The sequence below is a fragment of the Scyliorhinus canicula genome, chromosome 9 (assembly GCF_902713615.1).
Source record: "Scyliorhinus canicula chromosome 9, sScyCan1.1, whole genome shotgun sequence".
Classification (NCBI taxonomy): Eukaryota; Metazoa; Chordata; class Chondrichthyes; order Carcharhiniformes; family Scyliorhinidae; genus Scyliorhinus; species Scyliorhinus canicula.
In genome coordinates this window covers 189,065,933-189,076,189 of record NC_052154.1, presented here as the reverse complement: position 1 = coordinate 189,076,189, position 10,257 = coordinate 189,065,933, and positions in this window count along the sequence as shown.

The following is a 10,257-nucleotide window of genomic DNA, read 5'->3' as shown; positions in this document are numbered from 1 at the left end:
CCAGTAAGTTAGAGACTGGGGGAAAAAGTGAGACTGAGATAAACATAGCGCAGAGCAAGAGCAGGCAGAGGGAAGCCTCAGGGCTCAGCGAGACTACAGGTCTGGAGTGCATTTGCTTCAATGCAAGAAGTGTGACAGGTGAAACAGATAAATTGAGAGCCTGGATTACTGCATGGAACTATGATGTAATTGCAATTATGGTGACATGACATGAGGAGGGACAGAACTGGCACCTTAACATTCCGGGATAACATTGTTTTAGACGGGACAGGAGGTGGGGGAGTTGCAGTATAGTCAGATACTAAAAAGGTGTGAAAAAAGCAGGGTAGTTGTGATGGGTGACTTTAACTTCCCCCATATTGACTGGGAATCCCTTACAGCTAGGGGCTCGGATGGAGAGCCATTTGTTAGATGTGCCCAGGAGGGCTTTTTGATACAATTTGTTGACAATCCAACCAGGGAGGGAGCCACGCCAGACTTGGTTTTGGGGAATGAGCCAGGCCAGGTGATTGGTATTTCAGTGGGGGAGCATTTTGGGGCTTAGCGATCATAATTCCAGAAGATAAGAGTGGCCCGTGGGTGAGGGTGCTTAATTGGGCGAGGGCGAATTACATCCAAATTAGACGGGAACTGGGGAATGTGGATTGGAAGCAGCTATTTGAGGGAAAATCCACATCTGACATGTGGGTGGCTTTGTTCGGTCAGTTGATTGGAGTGCAGGTCAGGAATATCCCTGCAAAAATGAAGGATGAAATGGCAGGATTTGGGAACCATGGATGACAGGGGAAATTGTAATCTCAGTCAAAAGGGAAAATGCCTAGGCTTCTAAAAACTAATGAAGCCCTTGGGGAGTATAGTGAAAGTGGAAAGGAACTTAAACGTAGAATTAGGAGGGTTAAAAGGGGCCATAAAATGTCTTTAGCAAACATGATCAAGCAGAATCCCAAGGCTTTTTATGTATATATTATAAGAGGGTAGCAAGAGAAAGAGTAGGCCCACTCATGGACAATGGAGGAAAGTTATGCGTGAAACCACAGGAAGTGAGTGAAATCCTTAATGAGTACTTTTTATTGGTATTTACCAGGGAGAAGGACATGACGGATGTTGAGCTCAGGGATAGGTGTGTGAACGCTCTTGAGAATGTCAATATATCAAAGGAGTCAGTGTTGAGTATCCTAAATTGCATTAAGATACAATAGTCACTGGGGCCAGATGGGATCTGTCCTCCGTTACTGTGCGAGGCAAGTGGAGAATTGTTGAGGCCTTAACAGACATCTTCACATCCTCTTTGCCCACATGCGAGGTTCCAGAGAACTGGAAATAGCCAATGTTGTTCCCTTGATTAAGGAAGGAAGCAGGGATAATCCAGCAAATTATAGGCCTCTGAGCTTGACATCTGTGGTTGGGAAGCTTTTGGAAAAGATACTGAGGGACAGGATATATTCACATTTGGAGGAAAATGGACCAGTTAATGAACCTGAGGAACATTAACATCCAGAGGTATCTGGGCTTGCAGGTCCACAGTTTCTTAAAAGTTGCAACAAGGTGGCCAAGGTGATTAGGAAGGCATGCTTGCTTTCATCAGCTGGGGCAGTGAGTTGGGAAATCATGTTGCAGCTGTATAAAACCTTGGTTAGGCCACATTTGGCATATTGCATGCAGTTCTGGGCACCACATTATCAGAAGGACATACAAACTTGGAGAGGGTGCAAAGAAGGTTCACCAAGATGTCGCCTGGTCTCGAAGGTGTTGGCTATGAGGAGAGGTTGAATACATTAGGATTGTATGCACTGGAAAGGTGGAGGCTGAGGGGAGACCTGATGGATGTCAAATAATTAATCCTCCTCCAGCCGCTGGTTGAATACAAGTTGTGGCAGGATGTGACCCTTAAAGCCCTCAATTGGGCTCTGGGCGGGAACACAGTTGGCAAGCCTTGCCCCAGCGGACTGAATCAGAGAGAGGCACCGGAACTCCATCCTGTACCCTCCCACCCAATCACATAGCCCCCACCCCACTTCTGACATCGACTGAGGGAGGGCATTACATTCTGCCCTTTAAGACGGGTGACTGTAGGATCCGGTCAAGTGAACAGGGGGAAGCAATGAAGGATTAGTAACAAAAAGGATTGAACAACTGAATACACTGTTTACTGCTCGAAGGATCTCCCGTGCCCAGCCCACTCTCGGCCGGGGTATTTATTTGACAAGGTCCCTCACGGTAAACTGGTACAAAAGGTGAAGTTACATGGGATCAGGGGTGAACTGGCAAGGTGGATACAGAACTGGCTCGGTCATAGAAGGCAGAGAGTAGCAATGGAAGGGTGCTTTTCTAATTAGAGGGCTGTGACTAGTGGTGTTCCACTGGGATCAGTCCTGGGACCTTTGCTGTTCGTAGTATATATCAATGATTTGGAGGAAAATATAACTGGTCTGATTAGTAAGTTTGCAGACGACACACAGGTTGATGGAACTGTGGATAGCAATGAGGACTGCCAGAGGATACAGCAGGATTTAGATCGTTTGGAGACTTGGGTGGAGAGATGGCAGATGGAGTTTAATCCGGAAAAATGTGAGGTAATGCATTTTGGAAGGTCTAATGCAGGTAGCGAATATACAGTGAATGGTAGAACCCTCAAGAGTATTGAAAGTCAGAGAGATCTAGATGTACAGGTCCACAGGTGGAGAAGGTAGTCAAGAAGGCATACGGCATGCTTGCCTTCATTGGCCGGAGCATTGAGTATAAGAATTGGCAAGTCATGTTGCAGCTGGATAGAACCTTAGTTAGGCCACACTTGGAGTATAGTGTTCAATTCTGGTCACCACACTACCAGAAGGATGTGGAGGCTTTAGAGAGGGTGCAGAAGAGATTTACCAGGATGTTGCCTGGTATGGAGGGCATTAGCTATGAGGAGCGGTTGAATAACTCGGTTTGTTCTCACTGGAATGACAGACGTTGAGGGGCGACCTGAGAGAGGTCTACAAAATTATGAGGGGCATAGACAGAGTGGATGGTCAGAGGTTTTTCCCCAGGGTAGAGGGGTCAATTGCTAGAGGGCATAGGTTTAAGGTGCGAGGGGCAACGTTTAGAGGAGATGCACGAGGCAAGTTTTTTACACAGAGGGTAGTGGGTGCCTGGAACTCGCTGCCGGAGGAAGTGTGGAAGTAGGGACGATGGTGACATTTAAGGGGCATCTTGACAAATACATGAACAGGATGGGAATAGAGGGATACGGACCCAGGAAGTATGGAAGATTTTAGTTTATTCGGGCAGCATGGTCAGCACGGGCTTGGAGGGTCAAAGAGCCTGTTCCTGTGCTGCACTATTCTTTGTTCTTTGTTTGTTCTTTGTTTATGTCCCAGGGTGCCGCTGGTTAAGGGTGTGGCCCCACCCCCTCATTGGGGAGCTCATACCCAGGTGAGGCCATGCGGAACCTGCTGTAACAGATTCCCGAGGCCTTGGGTCGGGTTATAACACCCCTCCCCCACAAGTCCGAAATGTCGTACATTTCAACACTTGAAGGGGTGAATTCTTTCGTCCTCTTTTCCCAGGGCTGCCTTTTGGGTGTCCGCTGTGCTGGCTTCTGTGTCTTGGGAAGCGCCGTTTTCGGGCCGATCGCCTGAACGGCGCCACCGCACCGGGGCCTGGCAGGTTCCACTGGATGCGGGGCGACCTCAGCGGGTTGAATCTCCAGGTTAGACTCTGGGTCTGAGGTGTTGGCGACACATATTTCTAAATCGTGGGGCATGTCAACCTCAAAGGGCACCAATGGCGGATGTGCCGGAGGAAGAGGTGTCACCGGTCGTCGGAGCTCTGGGTGGTCTTCAAGGATCTGGGTTGCGACTGCGGGGGTGGCCCACATGTCTGTTGGACTCTTTCTCTTGTGCCCCAACTGAGTAGTGGTCTCGATGGCTGGATCACAATCCCCTGAATCCATAATGCACGGTCTGCAAAATTTCATCGATAAACCGTGTCCCTGACGGGTCTGTTTCGCCTCAAGTCAGGGAACTCCTGCCTGTGGTGGCCCTCCTCCCCAATATCAGGCAGGACAATGTCAACCGTGTGCCCAGCCGACATCCCATCAATAGCTGAGACGATGCTATCCCAGTAGAAGCGTGCGGCATGGGGCCGTAACAAAACAAAAACCGAGCCAAACGGGTTTCCAGGGAACCCAAGGTCTGCTTCTGTACCTCCAGCATGCACGTCTGGACTGCCTGCAAGGCTAAACCATTTGATGATAAAGAACAAAGAACAAAGAAAATTACAGCACAGGAACAGGCCCTTCGGCCCGCCCAGGCCTGCGCCGATCCAGATCCTTTATCTAAACCTGTCGCCGATTTTCCAAGGTCTACTTCCCTCTGTTCTCCGCCCGTTCATATATCTGTCTTGATGCATCTTAAATGATGCTATCGTGCCCGCCTCTACCATTCCGCTGGCAAAGCGTTCCAGGTACCCACACCCTCTGCGTAAAAAACTTTCCACGCACATCTCCCTTAAACGTTCCCCCTCTCACCTTGAAATCGTGACCCCTTGTAATTGACACCCCCACTCTTGGGAAAAGCCTGTTGCTATCCACCCTGTCCATACCTCTCATAATTTTGTAGACCTCAATCAGGTCCCCCCTCAAACTCCGTCTTTCCAACGAAAACAATCCTAATCTACTCAACCTTTCTTCATAGCTAGCACCCTCCATACCAGACAACATCCTGGTGAACTTCCTCTGCATCCTCTCTAAAGCATCCACATCCTTTTGGTAATATGGCGACCAGAACTGCACGCAGTATTCCAAATGTGGCCGAACCAAAGTCCTATACAACTGTAACATGGCCTGCCGTCTCTTGTACTCAATACCCCGTCCGATGAAGGCAAGCATGCTGTATGCCTTCTTGACCACTCTAATCGACCTGCGTTGCCACCTTCAGGGTACAATGGCCCTGAACTCCCAGATCTCTCTGTACATCAATTTTCTCAGGACTCTTCCATTGACCATATAGTCCGCTCTTGAATTGGATCTTACAAAATGCATCAGCTCGCATTTGCCTGGATTGGACTCCATCTGCCATTTCTATGCCCAACTCTCCAATCTATCTATATTTTGCTGTATTCTCTGACAGTCCCCATCGCTATCTGCAACTCTACCAATCTTAGTATCATCTGCAAACTTGCTAATCAGACCACCTATACCTTCCTCCAGATCATTTATGTATATCACAAACAACAGTGATCCGAGCACGGATCCCTGTGGAACACCACTAGTCACCTTTCTCCATTTTTAGACACTCCCTTCCACCACTACTCTCTGTCTCCTGTTGCCCAGCCAGTTATTTATCCATCTAGCTAGTACACCCTGAACCCCATGAGACTTCACTTTTTCCATCAACCTGCCATAGGAAACTTTATCAAACGCCTGACTGAAATCCATGTGTATGACATCTACAGCCCTTCCCTCATCAATTAACTTTGTCACTTCCGCAAAGAATTCTATTAGGTTTGTAAGACATGGCCTTCCCTGCACAAATCCATGCTGCCTATCACTGATAAGTCTATTTTCTTCCAAATGTGAATAGATCCTATCCCTCAGTATCTTCTCCAACAGTTTGCCTACCACTGACGTCAAGCTCACAGGTCTATAATTCCCTGGATTATCCCTGCTACCCTTCTTAAACAAAGGGACAACATTAGCAATTCTCCAGTCCTCCGGGACCTCACCCGTGCTCAAGGATGCTGCAAAGATATCTGTTAAGGCCCCAGCGATTTCGACCCTCGCTTCCCTCAGTAACCTGGGATAGATCCCATCCGGACCTGGGACTTGTCCACCTTAATGTCTTTCAGAATACCCAAAACTTCCCCCTTCCTTATCCCGACTTGACCTAGAGTATTTAAACATCAATCCCTAACCTCAACATCCGTCATGTCCCTCTCCTTGGTGAATACTGATGCAAAGTACTCATTAAGAATCTCACCCATTTCCTCTGATTCCACGCATAAATTCCCTCTCTTGTCTTTGAGTGGGTCAATCCTTTCTCTAGTTACCCTCTTGCTCCTTAAATACGAATAAAAGGCTTTGGGATTTTCCTTAACCCTGTTAGCCAAAGATATTTTATGACCCCTTTTAGCCCTCTTTATTGCACGTGTGAGATTTGTCCTACTTTCCCGATATTCCTCCAAAGCTTCGTCTGTCTTTAGTCGCCTAGACCTTATGTATGCTTCCTTTTTCATCTTAGCTAGTCTCACAATTCCACCAGTCATCCATGGTTCCCAAATCTTGCCATTTCTGTCCCTCATTTTCACAGGGACATGTCTGCCCTGCACTCTAATCAACCTTTTCTTCAAAGACTCCCACATTCAAATGTGGATTTATCCTTCAAATGCTGCTCCCAATCCACATTCCATAGCTCCTGCCGAATTTTGTTATACTTGGCCTTTCCCCAATTTAGCACTCTTCCTTTAGGACCACTCTCGTCTTCATCCATGAGTGTTCTAAAACTTACGGAATTGTGATCGCTATTCCCAAAGTAATCACCGGCTGAAACTTTAACCACCTGGCCAGGATCATTCCCCAATACCAGGCCCAGTATGGCCCCCTCCCGAGTTGGACTATTTACATGATGGCTGGTAAGGCGCTGCTGCACGTGGCGTACGCCTTTCAGTTGCAGAAAATCCCCAACGAGGTACTGGTGAATGCCGTGCCATTATCCGACATTAAAAATTCCAGGACTCCATGGACACGGAAAGTCTTCCGGAGCTTCACAATCGTGGCCCGGGATGTCGTGGTTGTCATTCGGTGGACGTTGAAACACTTTGAATGAGCATCCACGGTGAGCAGAAACATCGCTACTTGAAAAGGTCCCAGAGCAGGGACCACGATCAGCCCAGCCCATCCCATCCTCATCGCCAGTGTAGAATCCAGGCCAGCGACCACGAGGAATCGATGACGGATTAGAAACATAAAGGAGTCAATAGCCTTGCTTAATGCACTCTTTACTCCCCAAAGGGCTTTCCGTGCCTGTTCCACTCTCGGCCCGAGGTATTGGTGTCCCAGGGTATCCCCGTTTAGGGTGTAGCCCTGCCCCCTCATCGGGGAGCTCATACTAAAGGTGAGGCCACAGGGAATCTGATGATACAAATTCCTTGACCTTGGGTTGGGCTATAACAGGGACAGAATTCTTGGTCAAAGGGTAGGTTTTAAGAAACATCTCAAAGACACCCTCAATCCTCATAGTGGGCAAAATGCCAGCCTGACACCTTGGCCCTGCCACCTGGGCACGTTGGCAGTGCCAGGCTGGTACCTAAGTGGTGCTGTCAGGGTGCCACCCTACCAAAAGGGCAAACACCTGGGGGCCTGAAATCCCCTGGAGACCCCCACGAGTGCCGTTCCATCTGGACCCCATTGATGGAGACCAGTGCCGAACAGTGTTCGCCCGAGATATCCAAGGCGAGGGGATTAGATCCCACACCTTGGGTAGCCGTCTCACTCTAATATGCAGATTTTCTCAAAAGTGATCCTGCCCACAGTGGGCCGGATTCATGTTGCTACGTCTCCCGAAGCGTGGGAGAGCCGGGAGATCCAGAAGAGGGACCTCCTGGAATCTATCGGTCGTGCCGCTGCACGCTGCTTTTCGGCCGTAATGTTGCCGGTAGATCTCGTCACTAGTCATTTGTTGGAGGAATTTCACCCAGAGAGTTTAGGGAGGGTATTCCGGAGTTTAGGACCTAAACAATTGATGGCACAAACGCCAATGGTGGAATAGTTAAAATCAGGGTTATTGAAAGCCAGAATTAGATGAGTCCAGATATCTTGGAGGGTTGTGGGGTTGGTGGAAATTGCAGAGATCGAGAGGGACAAGATCTTGGAGGGGGTTTGAAAATGGGATGAAAATGTTTCAGGTAGGGCTTAATCGGGAGCCAATGTGAGTCAGCGAGCACAGGGGTGATAGGCAAACAGGACTTGATGCAAGGTCGCACATGGGCAGCCGAGTTTTGGAAGTCCTCAAGGTTACGAAGAATAGAGCTTGAATCTTTTGAGGAGTGGAAATACCCATCAGACATTCCACATACTCCACTCCTCAACCAGGCCGTCTTAGAAATGTGGAGCATACTTGTTCTGGGTGTCTTTGTTTGTAGTGCAGGATCATTGGAGAAACCAAGCCTCCTGCCCTTTTAATAGCACTAACTTCCGCATTCCGGGAAGTTTCAAAGTACCAAAGTCACCTTGAGGAAGAAAAGAGGTAGTGAGAGCACTTCACTGGCTTTGATGTGGCCCACGTGCTGTCAATCATAGCTGGATGTTTATAAACATTGCGGTTAGTTTCACAGCTGGCTACTTGAAATCCACTCAAGCATGAAGGGAAATTAGATTGAACAATCCAGACAGCTGGGATGGTGCAAGCTGTCAATGACAGCCTCGTAAAAAAAAATTACATTGATATGAATGCAATGCTTGCAGATCAAAGGTCTGGGGGGATTTAAACCCAGCTAAAGTGGTTTTCATTTTCTAGGAATTTACTGGTGCTGTTTATTTGCCTGTGTCAGCAAGTGTATTGCACAGGTGAGTTTTAAGCAGTGATTTTTTTTTCACTGTCTCTGTCTGGACTAGCTTCCAGGCAGTGGTCTCTGTGATGGGGGGGCTTCCAGACAGTGGTCTCTGTGATGGGGGCTTCTAGGCAGGAGTCTCTGTGATGGGGGTTTCCAGGCAAGTGTCTCTTTAATAGGGCACTTCCAGAGAGGGGTCTCTCGCATTGGGGACTCTCAGACAGGGATCTATGTAAATAGAGGGCTTCCAGGCAGGGGTATCTCTTATGGGTTGGGTACTGGTGAGTGTCTCTCTTATCGGGGCCACCGGTGGGGGGGAGCCGTGCTGCTGGCCGGGGGGGGGGGGGGCTTCCGCGAGGGTTGGGGGGATTGGTTGGGAGGTGGCCAGGGGGTGGCCAGTGGGGCACTATCTGCAGGTCGGGTCCACGCATGGCCGCCGCCATGTTTAACGGTGTAACCGCTGCAGGTCATCGGCGCCTTCATGCACTGCCACGGACCCGGTAATTCTCCAGCCCTTTTTGTCGCAGGCGCCATGAGTTTTACACGGCGTGGCTGCTCGCCCCTCACCAGTTGCAGGATCGGTGAGGGGGCACCGCCGATATTTTTGACATAAGACGCCACAGATCCTCTGCTCTTGGGCTCAAAAACGGTGAATCCAACCCATAATCTCCCAAAGGAAGAAATCCGGCCATTCTGACTATGACCTTTGAAGAGAAGTGTAATTGAAATCCTGTTCCATATCTATTACTTGTAAAACATATCAATTTTGGTTAACAAAATAAATCAGTTCTCGCCCAAGTTCCAATAATTGCTTGGTCGACGACACAGATTCCACAGTGACTTATTATCTCCATGGAGGTTGCTGCTAGCTGGTGATACACATATTTGAGTTTGATGTTTTACTTTTAAACTTCAGCTGAAAATAAGTTACTTTCACTGACACCATTGCCACACATATCCTGTGAACAAGAAATGCGACTGGCACTTAATTATAGTGAAGTCTGCGTGGCTTTTCCGAGGTTCAGTCATTGTCTGTTGTTTGCAGATTTAGCCACCATTCTGCCTGCCTTTTCCTCAAGCAGCTTCCATGGTTGTCACTGCTAATTATTGCTCACCTTTAAAAGGTGCCTTTCTGAAGTTGAGGAATATCAGAAATGAGAAATTAATATGTTCTGCATTTTACACCTGCATGTCAGCATCAAGTGTTCTCAGGACACAGCACAATAGAATGCAGGATAGAGCTTTTGTCCATTACTCCAACGATTCATATTAATCCCAGTCTCTGAAGTGCATCTTCTGCTGAATGCGGAACCAACGTTACAGGTCCACTACCCAGCCATCTAATTTGGTCCCAATTAGTGAGCACTTACAGACAGTTTTTGATGTAGCATCTCACTCATTAGAGACAAGAGTCACATATACTTAGGGCTTCATCGACCAACAGTTACATATTTTTTTCTTCCACCTCTCCCCCTCCCCGCCCCTTCAACAGTCTTGGCTGCATTCTACCCAGGTTCTAAGCATGAACAGGTCCTAACTGCTCCTCCCTGTCCCTGAAGCATAGCCTCACTATCAGTTGGGGAAATTATAGACAGGAAAAATGAAATGAAATGAAAATCGCTTATTGTCACGAGTAGGCTTCAATTAAGTTACTGTGAAAAGCCCCTAGTCGCCACATTCCAGCACCTGTCCGGGGAGGCTGGTACGGGAATCGAATCGTGCTGCTGG